At 38.6% G+C, this 16,945-nt stretch overlaps 1 long non-coding RNA gene across 1 annotated transcript; it reads left to right on the top strand.

Annotated features, from left to right (window-relative positions):
- The first annotated feature begins 4,065 nt into the window (after window positions 1-4,065).
- LOC310881145 lies at window positions 4,066-15,862 on the top strand. Its single transcript, XR_014572140.1, has 2 exons — window positions 4,066-11,925; window positions 13,468-15,862. It is a non-coding gene; the product is annotated as an uncharacterized lncRNA (long non-coding RNA).
- The last annotated feature ends 1,083 nt before the right edge of the window (window positions 15,863-16,945 follow it).

Here is a 16,945-nt window from a genome sequence, read left to right as displayed (position 1 = left end):
TGAGGATGTGTGAGGTGGGAACTTTAAGACTGGCTCCCTTAGATCAGTCGCCTAAAGCTGAGGTGTTCTTATAAATATACAGGTAAGCTGGAGTTAAACAGCACAGAGGGGGGGAAAAAAGTAGTTAAAGAAAAGTGAAATATAAGCCAAAGAGTCTGTGGCTATTGAAATGAATCAGGCTATCTCGGGAGTTGAGGCAAGGTCCCCGGGCACTAGGACAGCCAGTCTAGTGTGGCAGGATGGCAGCAGTGTCCCTGGGTGTTCATGGCTGCTCCTCGATCTGTTCTCCTGGGAGCCTGAGCACCATCCAAGCTGGGTGAAGAGCCCAGACAGTTCAGCAAGATGCTCACTGATCCAGCTTTGTCTGGCAGGTGACTTGGGAAATCATGCCGAATCAGGGTGGCTAAGAGGAAAATGTTGCTTTCCCCTGTAGCATAGCACCTGGTAGACAGATCCAGTGTATACTTGGGAAGTTTCAAGTTAGCAGTGTGAAATAGCAGTTGGATATCCTGTTTTAAAGCATGGACAAGTTTGTTACTTTGTGCTGAGCCACATGGCATGCATTTTGTTTTTGTCATAGTATACAAACTTTTGCTGTTGTGAGGGATTGGTTTTGTTTTTCTTCCTCTTCTGGCATCCTATGAATGCATAAAAATCCTTTCTCTCTGCTTTTCACTTACTTTCTTTTCTCAGGATCATGAATGAAAATATTCTTATCCTACTCTCACTAGACTCATTGTCTAAATATTCTGCATTTCCCATCTGAGGTACTGCAGTGGAGGACAAGCTGTGTACCTGTAGCTTTGCCTGGAGAAGTCAAGGATTTAAATTGGGTTTCAAAATTGTTACTTGGTGTCCTACCCTGTCGACCTTCTCAGTTCTTGTTTAAATAGCTGAGCGTTTACTATGGTAGGTGAAAATAAGCAAATGAGGACTATTGCAGGTGTTTTAAAGAGGAGCTAAAACTTTGAACGTCCTTTCCCACACGGGAAGACGGACGTATCAGCCTAAGTCCTCTGTCTTCCAGAAAAGCCAAAAGCTGGACAGCCAACGTATTTGCTTTTTTTTCTAAAAAGCAAAACATATAGGCACATTAGAAATAAATCTATCCACGTATCCTTTTCAACAACTTGAGACATAACTCCATGTGGTGTTTTTGATGGCAATTCATGCAAGACGGTCAATGTTTTTACATCCTTTCTCATTGTTAACTGTGGGTTTGTGATTACTGGAAAGCCGCTGAGAAGCAGGCAGCAACATTACTTCTATGGAAATAGAGCTGTATTGACTGAACCTTTCCTTCACCCCGCGGGAGAGAAGCAAGCCCAAGAAAATCAAAACAAAATGCGGGAAAGAAACATGTTCTGAGCAGGCTCAGTAATAAAGTCAGCTGGCATAAATAAGCAGCACTGCACACCCATGTAAGCATTTGGCTACCACATTACTCAGAAGGGAAAAATTGGGCCCGAAAGCTTTGATCCATCTTGAGCTCCTCCCCTGCAGACAAGAAATGAGCTATTTTGAAAATGCTTCATAACGAAGGACTGAATCATGGATTTAAAATAAAAAAAAGTATAAGCGGCTCATGCACTAGCACTCACTGTCATGTTTGTACTCCTGTGCAACAAATGGGATTTTTCATGTCATCATGTATGGTCTTAGTATTTTTGCACACTTCTGTCAGTGTGTGCGTGAGATATTAATGCAGACAGTCCAGAGTCAAATCCCCAGATTCAGGCACTTTTGAGCTCTAGACTGTTCAAAATCCAAATTAGGGTTTTACAGCTTGATCCTTTCTCTAATATTTATTCAGATTTACAATAAATGTAGTACTTTAGAGCTAATTCTAATGTATGTATATGTAATAATAATGTAGCCATTGTTCAGTCGTGACTCTAGTGTGTAAAAATCCCGCATTTATCTTTGAGCCTGTAGACATTTAAGTCTCTGTATTCTTCAGGGCTGTATATATTTATTTAGTCCTTTGTCTATTTGATAGAAGGCAGCAGATAAATGTTTCCTATCCGGGGATGTCTTATTAGTTTTTGGTTTTAGTATCATCTGTCAGCAAATAATAGGGGATTTTTACACATTTGTGTGACTGTATTGTGTTTTCAGTCTTAGCTCCTTCTGTGTTTTCACAGGTGAGGTGACACATAAATACAACCTTATCCTTAAAAACTGTTTTCAAAGAAAATGCATTTATCCTATAACCAGAGCCCGATCGCCTTGTTGTTACAGCCCCGCTGTTTTCGAAGAAGCAGGCTTGCTCTATGATACAGAAGGTGGAGACTGGGAAGCTGGCTCTGCTAAGCCTTGCCTAATGCAAACTGCTTTAGTATGCACATCACATCATGCCGGCTATACTGCAGGGAGCAGGCAGTTATCGCACAAGCGTGCATCCTCAGAGCCAGGATAAACACTCCGTTACTCTCCCTCTAAACTGCTCTTCTGGGAGGGACAGAAAATAAATAGGGAGCAAGAGAGGCATTTGAAGTAACCTTTTTAAGGAGGAGGCAGCAGCCAATAGAACCTTTCTTCTTTTTTTTTTTTTCCTACTTCTTACTAGAGAAATTCGTGTTATCTCAGCAATTAAGGAGAAGAGCCAGCATCTAGGGTTCCAGGCTGTGAGGGGGAGTAGCAACTTGTACCAGGTAGGAAGCCCTTTCAACATCCTCTTTAATTCATGCAGCTCAGTTACTACTCGCTATGTTACTATGTGGTGGCTGACTTCTGGAGACCTTGTGTCTGTTAGCCACCATTCCCCGAGTGAAAGAGACCTTGGGGAGCTTTAATTGCCAATGACCTTCAGGGTATTTCTTGGAAAGGCACTGGTACTTAGCGCTGTTAAGTAAAGCAATCTATACTTTGGTCTGACTGCTTGGAGGTGTGCATTTAGCATCAGGATGCAGCTGGGTGAAACTGCAGCTGTTCCCTGTCTACAAAACCATGTCACAAATGAGTAAAAATTAACCATCTTATAATAACAGAAACAGCTGCTCTGCATTTTTAGCAACACTGCTGTATTACTTTCCAAAACTTATTACCATAAATTCTTTGTGTGCTGGAAAGTAAGCAGATATGCTTTAGCATATTCCAAGTTATTTTGACAGCTGTCTACTATATTTTCATAGTTATTATGTATATTATATCAAGACTTTTCTAAACTTTCTTGAGGTAGCTATGTATTGCATGGTAGACTAATATTTTTGCTAATAAATGAATGTAATGATTATAGTGAGCTGGTTACAATATTTGCTTTACAGTATTGCCTTCGGAGAGTGTGCAGGAATGGAGGTATGTCCTGCCATGGTTGAGGTCTGGGGTGGGATGAAGCCTTTGGTCATATTTGCTTGTTTTATCCATCTTAGTACTGCAGAAGGATGAAGGGGAAAGGGAGGAGGAGGAGAAAATCCTACAATCAAGCTTTGTGATCCTTTTGTGCAGTGTTTTTTTTCCTAGTATTTTGTATTTGTGTGCATTCATGTGAATGAACGCTTTGGTTACATCTGTTCAATCTCTGTATCGTGACAGTCATGTGACTTGGTAAGTTCATTAAAAGCAAGAGGAGCTGTTGTGTGTGATGAAGACACAAGTTCAGAGCTTAGGAGCTGATCCTGCAAGGTGCACCGTGGTGTCTGTGGGGCTCTAAAAGTTTAATAGTTTGATCAATTTAAGTCACTCTCTTCTGAGCACTAAGGGAATCTGCGGCAAACTTTTGCAAGGTTTAGCATTCTCTTCTGTAAATCAGACCAGTAACAGTGAATTATTAAGTGTAAAAAAATATATATTTTTTAAAGTGTAAGCAGTGGCACGAGCAAGGATGCTATGTCTAAAGATTCTGTTGCTTGCAGGAAAACCTGAAAATATTGCTTAAAACAGAGCTTAAGCACAACTGCTGTAACAAAAAGCAAAATATCTGATAATAGTAGAGCTCTCTGTGATGATTATACCCACACAACTTCTTCCTGTATGTAATTCCTCTATGCAGAAAGACCATTAAACAATATATAGGGGGCTATCCTGTGACTCTTATCCCTCAAAAAGCTATTGAGGAGATGTAAATCCATAGTCTTCTTTCTGATGATCATACTGAAAAAAAGCAGTTCTTGTAAATTGAGAATTATATTTGATAGAGTTAAAACCGAAGTAGATTTAAAAAAGAAATGGCTTTGAGAGTTATAGCTGTAAATAGAGGTGAGATCTAGCTAGTGACTAGGGTTGGTTAGAGGAGCTGGCAGCAGCTGAGGAGAGTTGTACCCATTTCATCTCTTTGAGAAATTCAGTGCTTGGGAGAATTCACACTTACAAAGTACTGATTCAATTAGAAACTGACATAGGAAGAAAACTGGAATGGGAAAGTGACACCTTGACTTCAGTTTCTCTTGATATATGAACTGTGTGATTAAGAAAATGATATCTATGTCCTTCTGTTATTCTAATGAGTATGATTTGATGTAATACTTAAGTGAATTATTGCCTTAAAGAAGAGTGGGTAGCAAGCTGAACACACCTTAATGCATTTCAGAAACTTATAAAATGCGGGTTTCAGAGAAGATGAAGGCAAAGGATAACTATTTGTTTGCTTGTTTTAATTTTCTTCATTTAACCTCCAATCCAAATGCTATCCCTAAGAACGTTAAATCCTCATACGTTCTCAGTAAAATTGGTGAATCGACTCAGGCCTTATATCTTGACTTTCGTTTCAGGTGTTTGGTTTTTTTTGTTTTTACTACTTCTTTTTCACACTGCAGATCACCAGAGAACTGAGCATCAGAATATATAGGTTTCTTCTCAGCTTCGTGTTGCTTGCAGGTCTCTACCTTTCTATGCCTCTTTTACTCACGTTAAATACATGTGTTGGCAGCTGCCTATTTTGAAGCATACTGCATATTTGAGTTTTCAAATTACTCCCATTCACACAAGTGGTGCTTTATGTAGATTTGCTGTTTTGACACACTACCCTGTAGCTTATCAATTTGACTTCAATAATCTCTCTTTTTACATTACCTGTAGCTCACCCTACTGTAACCCTGCTGAACAACCACTGGTTCCTTCATGACTGAAACTCTTGTTTCACTTATAAAAACAGGCAGTAGAAATCCCTTTTGTGCTTCAGCCCTGCCCTGGAGGAAACTACTTTTCTACAGATAGCTCGGTGGGGTTTGAGGGTTGGCCCTGGCCCACTGGGGAATCCTATTACTTTTAATGAGATTCCTCAGGAGTTCAGGAGTCACAGCTAGCAAATCTATGATGTCTAAATATCTAAAAGAGTAGATCAGACACACATCTTAGGATTTCTCAGAAAAAAAAAAAAATGGTGCTACTTGTGATGATCGGGTTTATTAATCAGAAAAATAAGCCGATCTGACTACCAGAGGAGTTGCTTGCTGGCATCCCTAGTAGTCACATAACGATGAGTGGGCACCCCCTTATTTTAGTGCCTCTGACCAAGGCTCCCTACCTTTCTATTGGTTTCTACTGGCTCCAGACCTTATCAGTGACTTTTTTTTTCCAGCATCCATGTGATACAGAACAAGGTCACCTAGTGCCATCAGAAATAAGATAAGGAAGCCTCAGGTTTGTTGGTAGGGTCTCATATGATGACACATGAAACATAAGGTCTCTCTCTCTAAAAGCAAAAGTAGTTGATGTTTCTTGGTGCTTTCTGAGACTTTACTGCAGTACTGTTGTCATTAAGATATCACGCAGGCAGATTTCAATCAATCATACCTAATCAATCAAGTATGTCATTAGTATGAGGACTATCAAGATGTAGTATAAGAAATTGTAGGTGTTGATATAATCCTGTATTATTATGGGTCTTCAGAGTGGCCATTATCTTTTGATATAACTTTAGTTAATTTTAACAAGCTCTTTGTTTTTTGGAAGCAAAATACTAAACACAGTTCCAGTAATCTATGATGAATCTGCAAATATATACAAGAGGATTTTCAAAAAAAAAAAAAAAAACATCTTGGTATGCTTTGAGGCGCAAGAGCTGCACGCTTAGGGTGAACAGACAGGTCCACACTCAGGCATGTGTTCTTTCTACTGGGAGTATGGAGCAGAGCATCCCTTTGCCCACTGTCATGGTGTTTGGTAATATTTTTACAGATGAACACTTGAAGATAAGGGACTCTTGTACTTTGCTTTCTATGCATGCAGGGGATCAGAATTAATGGTGGGGCTGGATAAGTGACTAACATGACTACCACTGGACTTCACTGCCAACTTTAAGAAAATAGTGAGTTATTAACAGCACAAAACTTTTGAGATTTATTTAGGCAATAATCCCCAAGAAACCAATCATTACTAGCTATTAACTGCTGGTTTGTTGGTTGCTGGACCATTAATGCTCTAACAAACTGGCTGTTAACTAAAATAAGAGCAAATTCTGAGGTGGGTATTTGCTCCACCTGTGTGTTAGGTGTGGCATATTTTCTTTATCTGCCCTATATATTTTAGTAGCTAGGGACTCACTAATTTCTTCTGTTACCATCCTTTGATGTTACATGGAAAAGCTGTCATTATGAAGCTGGATTTATAATACCTACAAGGCAGTAGGTATAAATGTGTTTGTCTATTTTTTCTTCTGAAATTTCATTGCGTTTTCTGTTAGCACACTTTATTACTTAGTATACTGTTATTCTAAAAAAAAAAAAAAAAAGACTTCTCTGACTATTTTTGTATAAATAAAATTATGACTTTGGATAGAAATTTATTCCCAACCTGATTCAAGCAGTGCTTAGCATGGGGAAAATTTTCTGCTGTAGGTCATTCTTAGGACGGGTAGAACTAGTTAAAAAAAAAAAAAAATGTTTTGGATGTTTTGGTCTTCTTGTTATCCTCAGCCTGGTTCAGAGTTCAAAACTGCACCAAAAGCAAAGCTGAATGGTGGGAGACCAAGAAAATAAACAGGAAGCTGAACAGCTGCTGTTTTAACAGGTTTACTTGAAGTCCCAGTATTGTTTAATGTTTCATTTTCTATTTCATTGTCTTGGTTTTCAGTGGCTGCAGAAAGAGAGAGAAACAAGCTATGTATCATTGTTACTTTTTAAAGTACCATAGCTGGTTTATCTGTGTGTACTCTACTTGTTTGATCCAGCAATAGTCAATAACACGTGCATGCTTACACCCTGAGCTGACTTTTCGTTAATGGAATTGAGGTGGGCAGCTCTACTGGGTTGATTAGAACCATCACAAAACTTGCCATGTTACAATGAAATGAAGGGAGATGGATTTAGGTCAGTATCTAATGAGTCCCAAATACAATGTGGGCAGAAGAAAAGAGACCTCAAAAGTTAAATATAATCTAAGTAACTTAGAAAAATAGTAATAAAAGAAGACACTGACTTGTGGGAGTCTTTAGTCTGAATCTTATCAAGTACAAAAAATGATACCGTCTTTCCAAACGCAAATACTCATATATATATATATATATATTTTACCATAATGGGCTTAAACTCTGAAAACACAAAGTCTTGCTAGCATTTAGTATATGTTCTATGAAAACACAAACCATGCTCTGTACAGTTCACAAGAGCTTATTTTTGAATTTAAGTAACCAAGCAGTACCAAGATTGATGTTTTTTTCCAGGGTTGGTAACGTTTCTCAGGATTGAGATTCCTTATTGGAGAGCTGCAACGGAGGTAGAGAGATGGGAGACTGATCTTTTTATTACATTATAGTGCGTTAGATTGGTATAATAATTGTTGCTCTGAAGTACCTCTTTGGGTAAACCAACTTATTGTTAAATGTACAGGAGGTGGGGAGAAGGAGGATCTCTCTGTTCAGCACCCTACCTATCAAGGTGTATAGCAATTGGGAGTTATCAGTAAAGAAGAAAATGTAAGCAACTGTAATTCTGAGAAAGAACTGATCTTTGTGAAATGGTTGTGCTGTTGGCTGTTTCCTGTGCTTGTTCCTCACTTCAATGTCAATTAGATGGGTGCAAAGCAAAGCTCTCGGAGAAGACAAACATCATTAAAGAGAAGCAGTAAAGGTAAAAATAAATAAATAAATCAGTAAACTTGTACAATTTGTGATGCATTTATTTAAAATGACAGCTGTTTAAATGAAGTAGGTTTTCCTGGTGTACATATCCATTTGAGCTACTGACATCAGTGTTTTGGTGAACATGAGGCAAACTCATGTTCTCTTGACTGGCTAGTACCTTTATGTTTGCCTACAGGACATCTGCTAGATTTAACATCAAACCAGCACGTAACATAATGAAATCTTTAGGTCTGCAGAAATGAATGGCAGACTTCTATATCCTCTTGCTAGGAAAAGAAAAAATACTATGTAAGATGCAAACTGTTTTTCTGTTTTAGTATAGTACGTAACACATTATTAATACTTTGTGTAGATCTTCCAGAAACTAGCATAGAGACTACTCAGCACATACAGGTAAAAACATCAGTGCCTGGCTTTCAAATAAACTGTGACTTTAAGTACACAAATATTTGCAATTAATTGTTCTTTGGTGCGTTACTATAAACTAATTATCTAGTATCAACGTAAGTGGGTATAATTCAGGCAGAATTATATGTTGCACTGATGTGAAACCCAAGCACTTGAGTGTGACTTTATTGCAACAGAAACCAAAGGTCAACTGCTTGGAGCTGAATTATCAGCTGCGTTGGACTTCTCACCCAGTATTCATCCTTGGGTGCCTCTGTAGCCACACAGAAAACCAGCTGCACGTGAATCTTTCTCACTGTTGAACAGGAAAACTGCCCAAGTATTTCATCAGCAGAGTTTCCTGAAAAAAAAAAAAAAAAAAAAAATGTATGGTGCTCTCAACAAGAGATTCCTAACTTGGTTTGGTCCATCCTTCCGTCTTATTCCCAGGCACACCATGCCAGAGTCATTTTGTTTACCTGGCATCGAGTGTAATGCCAGCCTCCTGGGGTGCATCTGGGCTGCTGCTGTATTTGTTTAGTTTCGTAAGACACTGAACTCTCTAGATGCTTTCAAGATGTTAAAAATAAGGAAAATAAAATAAAAAATAAATAAAATTGAACTAATTCTTCCCAAATGGTTCTTGAAGTATAATTTGAATAGAATTTACAAATTAAAGAAGGGACTGCCATTGTTTCCAGGTACTGTACAGAGATCAATACTTGGTTGAAAGTAGGCAATAAATAATATCATGTGAGAATAACATCTTTGTGAGCCATGCCCTTTAGTAGTGTTGTCTGTTGTAATAGCCTCTTTGGTATGTTGGGTGATGTAGGCCAAATGCAGTTGTTGTCAGCTTAGTTGCAGAAGCTGCTATTGGTGGTGATCTGCCGGTGTAGGGAAGTGTGACGACTTAAGTTCAGTTGGGTTTGCAGTACTGGCACCTTGGGGTAGTAATTTGTTGCCTCATGAAGTGAATACTCACAATATGCAGCAAGCTACTTCCAGTCACTTGGTAGGTGCAAAAGTCTGGTACTTGGGCCAGTCACAGGAATAACAATGCCACCCAGCTTTCGCTGGGGGGCTTGTTTAGGTACAAGGGGGTGAGGATCGGTGATGGGGGCTTGGTTAAGCTTACAAGCGTGTGAGAGAAGCCACATCTACATATTGTAAACCTGGCTAAGGAATGAATTTCAGGTGCACTAGAGAAGTTTCTAGGTTTCTAGAATTCTGAAGATATACAGGTTTTGAGTACACTACACTTCATTGCTTGAAATTCCTTAGCTAAAGAATACATCAAAGAATTTATCAGTAATTATCCTCAGAATTGAATTGAATCCAACTTGGTTGTAATTCCACAATAGAAGGGTAAAAAACAAGTCAACAGTTGTTTCAAACAACAAACATAGAATATTTCTTGCCTATAGTTTATGTACTTCTAGTCTTAGTGTACGGTGCAACCCACAGTTTTCTTTTGTGCCTATAGCACAAGTGATTGCTAATCAATGCTTTTCTTGTGTATGTGGGTTTTGTCAAGATCAGTTTATATTGACACTTGATGAATTGTACACTTAAACAAAACAAATGAAAATTAAGCAAAAAGCAGGCTTAGGTGCCAGAATGCCTTCAGGAGAAAAAGAAAAATCAGAATGTTTTGGGGCATTGGCAATGATAGATGTGTTAGTTAAAAATTACTGGTTTGGGTTACTGAGTAGAAAATACCAAGTCCCTGTCACTTAAGCCTGTTTAATTTTGATTCTTTACAGAAATGCACAATTAAAAATCAACTGTCCTATAGAATGAGCTCATAGGAACTAGCTTGAATAGCCCAGGACATTAAACATTTTTACTGCCTTGACTCTTGCAATTCTTGAGAGATTTACAGTAGGACACATGCTCTGAGAGTCTTTCTGCCATAGCAGCCAGAACAGTCTGTCTTCATGTGGCTTTCCTCTCTAAAATTGTTTCTGACAATTTGACAGTGAGCTGTAATATTTCTTTATTAAAAAAACTAAATATGTAGTAGTATGCACAAAAATGATTTTTTAGGTCTTAAAATTGTGTCAAGGCAAATCTTCCAATTATTCCTATGAACAATGTAACAAATCAGAGGAGAGGAGAAAAAAGTAAGAGCTCTGTACCTGCCTTTAAGTCTTTAGATTTTCAGAATCTGTTCATGTTACAATCCTTTGGGCTGTTGTGTTTGGAGTTTGTGACAATGGAAAAGTTTTGCTATTAGACTCGAGTGAATCCTCTGGGAGGCTCTGGGAAGAGCTCCAATTCTTCCACTTTACTATCAATTAATTACGCTTTTACTTGAAGTTGATGAAGCTGACATGTTTACTTAGGAATGTTTTGTAGCTACATTTACACTTTTAGGAATAACTGTATGTGACAACAGAGTCCAGCGAATGTCATGTTTAAAGGAACTCAATTTCTTAAATGTTCTGTGATGTTTTAGGAAGAGGTATTAAGAATTAGTGTATACATCTGCACAATGTACTCCCTGCATCTTGACGAGGGTGTCAACTGGGTGGATTCTTGCTGGGGCTTAAAGGGGAAGATAAGTGTAGATGTGTCTGTCCTCCTGAAACAACATGTAGTCAGAATGAGTATTGAAGGAGACATCTAAGGCCATGGTAAAAGATTGTCCCCTCCCTGCATGTTCCTAAAGGAAAAAGGATGCTGAGAGGGTGAAGGGAAAAGAACAAATGATTCCCAAGGGATGCTGGCTTTTGCTATGCAGCACAATAGCAGCACCTGCTTCCACATTCATTATTTTTAAAACACGTAATAGGAGAATGACTGTTTCACTTAAATTTTTCTTCAGGATAGATAGCGACTTCTGATATTCAAAATATTGATTTACGGTTGCTTAAACAAACCAAGGGCAAAAGTGACAAGTAGTTTCAGTGCTTTTGATATCTTAGCTATGGAGTAAAAATACCCTTTTCCACTCTTCAGTTTTGCTGTTGTTATCACTGCCTGTGTAGCTAATGTTTCTGAAGTCCTTATGTGTATCAATCAAATCTTCTAAATATTTTCAAGCTGTATTGTTTAAAAAACCAAACCAAACAAAAAAACCCACAAACCACCACACTATGAAAACAGTTATTCTCAAAATAGATCATCATTCAATCCTTTGAACTGGAAAGCTCAAAAGCAAGAAAAATAAATGTTTCATTGGAACACCCCCCAGAAAAAATCACCAGAGATCGGTGAAGACTCACTCCATTCTTATGGAATTTGCACTGGTTTGTTCATCAACATGATCTATATTTCAGTTTCCCAGTGACCTGGAGCTAGGATGACCACACAGTTTTATTCTAAACTTACTTTCCAAGTGCCCTAAGATGATAAATGATAGATTTGTCTTTTTGTTAGATTTGCACATTGTATTTATCTTACAGTTATGCTGCCATGAGACTTGAACTGCTTTGGTTTAGACAGTGTATGGATATCAGCAGAAATGCAAAAGATCTGCTCTCTCTCCCTCCACCAAAGCATCTGATTCCTTGGTAAGTAAAACAGCTCAGATGTCTGTGAAACCTATGGTAGTTCTTCAGAGAGAAAAAACTGATGTCAGCTTGAATATTGCTTCAAGTCTTTTCAAAGTCATCACAGTAATAATACCCATTATTGTAATCAGCTGGAGACTAACTGAAGCTACACAAAGAATACTATCGTGGGGTTACATAAAGGTCCTTCAAGAATTGCTCCAGATATTGCTTGCTTAAAAATGTCAACAATTCCTTTGACAAAAAAATTGCTTTTGCTCATTTCTTCTGATTCCCACAAAGTTTTGTGGGCACTGTCACAGGGAGTTTGGAATACCACACAGGAAGAGAAAGATGACCTTGAGGGCTACAGTAATAGTAGCTGAATGAAATTCAATAGGACAAAGTGCAAGATCATGCACAAAAACAATATATTTCTGTTATAAGCTAGGAGCTTGTTAATTGGATATGACAGAGTAGGAGAAAGTCACAGGATGACTGTAAGCCACCAATGCAGTACATCAATGAAAGGGCAAATAAAATCTTAGCTGTGCTGGATGAGATATTTGCATTAGTGAGGGAAATAGCAACTACTTTTCCATGAGGTCCTGCAGAAACCAGAATATATGATTCTTTTAATAGTTCTTTTTGCCTGCTCTTAAGTCAGAGGAGTTCAGATTGGAACAGGTGGGAAGAAAGTTGAGTAGGATGCTTAGGAGAATGGGAAACCTTTCATAAGAGGAGGAATGAGGAGACTTTGTCTTGTTTAGTTCAGCCAAATAAATTTCTCAGAAGGTGAACAGTAAGTTAAAGGCCAATGTAAATATATTTAAGATGGAAACAAGTAGGTGTCTGGAGTTCAGAGGCTTGATATTCCAGAGCCAATTTGAATAGCAGTCAGAAAATCTAACTGGTCTTCCAGGTGGAGAAATTGCTATTTCTTAAAGGGAAAATCTAACCTGCCTACCTGTGATTAAAGGGAGCTAGCCTCAAGAGCAATCACTTCTAGGTCTTGCTTCCAAGCAGTTAAAAGGAGAGGTCAATATTGAAATCAGTTCTGTAATTCAGATACCGCAAGGTTCTTGTGTGGTTCAATTTTGATTTACTTGGATTGCAATGAGGATGGGAGAAATCAGCATAAATCGTAAATTGCTAGAACAGTGTTGTCTGACTGGAAAGAGTTGCAGTGTCGTAATGGCACTGATAATGCAGCCTACTTTCACTGATTTATTCTCTCTGTAAAGACATACCCTGCAAACATCTACCTGCATATTTGTTTGGATAAAATATTTGGTATCAATCTACTTTAATCTGATTTTCCCAAATTCCATTGTTTAGATCCACAGGGGCCATGTGTTAATTGCAAATAGAACAAAGATAAGCTTGAACTCCTGTTGTGTAAACTGTCCTTTACTTGAGAATGTGCCTTAATGTATCAATAGACTCCCATAAAATTACCATCTCTTTCCCATCCTGCTAATCTGAATTTAGCTTTGTAGGGTTTTATTATTTTTTTCGCCTCATAATGAAATGATACTAATTTCTTGCTGCTCTTGGTCTTAGCCACTTTCCCCTTGCTGAGCTGAATTGGTACTTTGGAAAGCAACATCTCATCTCTGGTGTGTGAAATCAGTGAGCACAGAACAGGAGGAGGTGCTTTGTCTGAATGGTCCATTCAGTACAGGAGGGGAGAGCTGGCTGGGAAGAAAAGAATGGAAACTTCAAGTGACAAAGGCAAAGGAGAAACTAGAAAGAAGACAGAAAAAGCCAGAAGATAAAAACTTGGACAAGGAAGAACAGGGAAGGAGGTGGGAAAAATAGGAAAAGACAGACCAACACAAACATGGCAGATCATCCCTTTAAATATTAATTTAGGTTGAGAAGAATTATTACACAGTAAAGTAAAAAAAAATAAACTACTTTTTTTTTTCTTTTTTTCTGAAAACCACTAAATATGCAAACTGTATGCTGGTCTAGTCCTCAGCAGTGCCCAGTGCTGTTACTGTGTCAAGAGAAGATTGCAATCACACACTTGTCTGTTTAAGGCTACCTTTAAACCCAGCCTGGACATGTTTTCTTGGTACATGAAGAATGTGGTCTCCACAGGCTGTCTTGCCACCTCTTACGTTTAATCTCACCAAAGCTATTTTCACCATCATTGCACATCTGAGGGTGCTGTGGGCTGGAAGCAGCCATCTCACCAGGAGACTCTCCTGGGTTAGGAGAACCCTTCTGCAGCTGACACTTCACTTCTTGTGGGGGCAACGAGTGGCTGGAGTCAACAAAGGAGCACAGGAGTGCTGGGAGTACCCAGAAAACAGATCTTCTGACTTCACTTAGCTCTTGTGTAGTGCTACAAGATTACCTTCCTTCCTTCCCAAGGCTTCACTTTGGGATCCACATCAATTTAAGCCCAGTAACCTTGGGAGAACATCTTTTATTCTTTCACTTCTAGAATACTTGTATTCCAGATGCAGGAGCATCTCTCTCTGATCCCTGCCTGTGTGCATACATCCAGGAGATAGCAATAGAAATGTATCCTATTATTCCACAATGCCTGAGGGTACTGGAGTAGCTCTGAGAATAGATAATAACTGAAGTTCCTCCAATACTGTCAAATGGTAATTGCAGGCTTAAATTGTGGTTTTATTGTCAGACTAGTATTGCCAAGAGGGACTTCTTAGAACCACCATGCTCAAGTACAGGCCTTTTTTTTTTTTTTTTTTAGTTTTCTTTTGGTGTCTCCTTTTTCTTTTCTTCTACTCATCTTGAATTTTCACTGGATTATTATTTCTTTATTATTTCTTCTTCACCTTCAGTATCAAGACTTATTTGTCTCTGATTTTGCTGCTGAATTATTGGCTGTACCTTGTTAATGGACAGTCTTTAGGTCAGCAACAGAAGCCAAGATAGTGTCTTTTAAAATGTGTGACTGAAGATAAGGAAGGAATTTCTTAAAAGTAGCCTTATTCAAGAATGTTCTATTTTATTTTGTTGATTTTTTTGTTCTTAGGTTGATTCTGCTCAAGTTCTTTTAAAACTGGAGGTTGTAGTGGGAAGCAATTTTCTATCCATATTTTCTAGACCAGTCGGTTCCAGTGACAAGACAACTCCTCCTTTACTGTGAAAAAACCTTGCCCATCGTCTTCAGAAAATAAATATTATTTATCTCTTCAGCAGACCCAAAGACCCAGGAGCCCCCAAATCCACAATTCTCTCAAAATATCTATTGCAAAGACAGACTAGATTTTGTTGGCAGCTTGAATAGGTGAGAAGAGGTAGCAAGTAAGTGGAGCCTTGGCTTGGGGGAGAAGTACTCGGAAGGTAATAATTTAAAACCTGAAACTCCAGTATTCTTTCTTGAAGCGTGGAATTTCTACTTTTTTATAGCATTATATAGAGAATGGCTGCAGCATGTAGAAAAACTAAGCACTGTAAAGGACTGATTAGGGAATACATACTTCCAGTACATTCAGTTTCAGGAAAACGCATGATTACAGAAGACTGAAGCAATCGAAATGACTCCTCACGTCTGCCACCTCTTCTCACACCTTTCACAATCTCTGCCTGTGCCTCTTAAAGGGTTTCAGTTCTTCTCTATTAAGAATCTATAGCTTGAATCACACAGCTGACAAACTTCATATAAATTTATCTCACAGAGTTTTGCTTGAATTGATTTAGGATAAAGTGTCCTACTTCAGAGAGACACAAGTCTTAGCCTGGGCTTTTTGAAGTAATCATTTTTGGTGCAGGTGTGAAGAATAGATAGTTGTGGTGAAACTTGACTTTTATAAGCCATGCTGATACTGAACTAGGGAAAAAATAAGGCCCAGTAACAAGGTGTAGCAGTACTGTTGAGGGCATCCAGAGGTGTAAGACTGGGACAGACTGGCCTTATATTAGCTTCAGTGATAGTCTTAGTTGTAGTCGCATATTAACCAACAACATCAGTGTCAGGTTTAAACCAGAGTCCTCCAGCTGCCAGCACCAAACAGTCACGTTGCAGAACTGCAGGTGGAGAGAGAAAGCGAGATATTAACAGGATTGCAGCCAAATGCCAATATACCTTATTACTTTTAATCTTTTTAGAGACATTAAAAATACATTCAGTGGAGCCAATTTCTTGCATTTTTTGTTAAGGCATTTGAAATTCTTACTGGGAATGAAATGTAGAATAGCCATGAGGGCAGAAAAGAAGGAATGTCATGACAACAATCAAGGTGTTTCTTGGGCTTTTCAAAGAGAACTCTCCTTGACCCTCTTGAAGCACATCATTTATTATTGAAAGTGTCTAACAGATAAAAAGTGAACTCTGCACAACAGTGTACATCAGGCTACTTATTTGTAACTTGGAGTGCTGCTCTTACTGCTATACTGAACTTGGGTGCTCCCAGGGTTGCAAGAGAACTAACCCCAAAGCTTGCAGTTCCTTATGGTAGCTTTTCTCATGCTCTTTGAGAGTAGGAAAACCAAAGGCTGTGGTGCTGCCCCAAAGTGGGAGAGTGAAAAGGGTAATGCCTGATGCAGAAACTGTTACTTGCACTGGTTGCTGTTGAGTTCCTTTGTTTGCTTCTCTCCTTTGTTACAGCAAGTGTTCCTGCTAGGTTAGCACTTGTGGCATCTGCTCCTGTCACACCGATACATTTACCTTGGAGATGAAACGAAGCAGAATTGCACATTGGTATTGGCAGGGAGGAGAGCTGTGATTCTCAGCTCTATTTCTTTGTTTCTCAGAGCCTTCTTCCTCATTGCTTAATTCTAGTAAGCATTCTCCATATACATTCAGTATTTTTGTGTGTTTCTTTCAGTAGACTTTTCTTGTATTGTCTTCCTGGTTCTTGTCACCTGTTTAGGTTTTAAGTTATTCTAATAGACAGCCACTACTTTGTGTGGACTTCTCTGCAGCATCCAGTAAGATGCAACCACGCAGTTAACTGGAGGCACTGAATAATCGTGCAATATAAAAACTGTAATTACCGATCGTATTTGTTTTCTAAAATGTCACTTTCTATTTAGGGAAAAATCACAGCAAGGAACCTAT

The sequence above is a fragment of the Anser anser genome (genome assembly GCF_964211835.1).
Source record: "Anser anser genome assembly, chromosome: 13".
NCBI lineage: Eukaryota > Metazoa > Chordata > Aves > Anseriformes > Anatidae > Anser > Anser anser.
The sequence above is the reverse complement of the archived record's forward strand: the minus strand, read 5'-3'. Positions and strand labels throughout refer to the sequence as shown.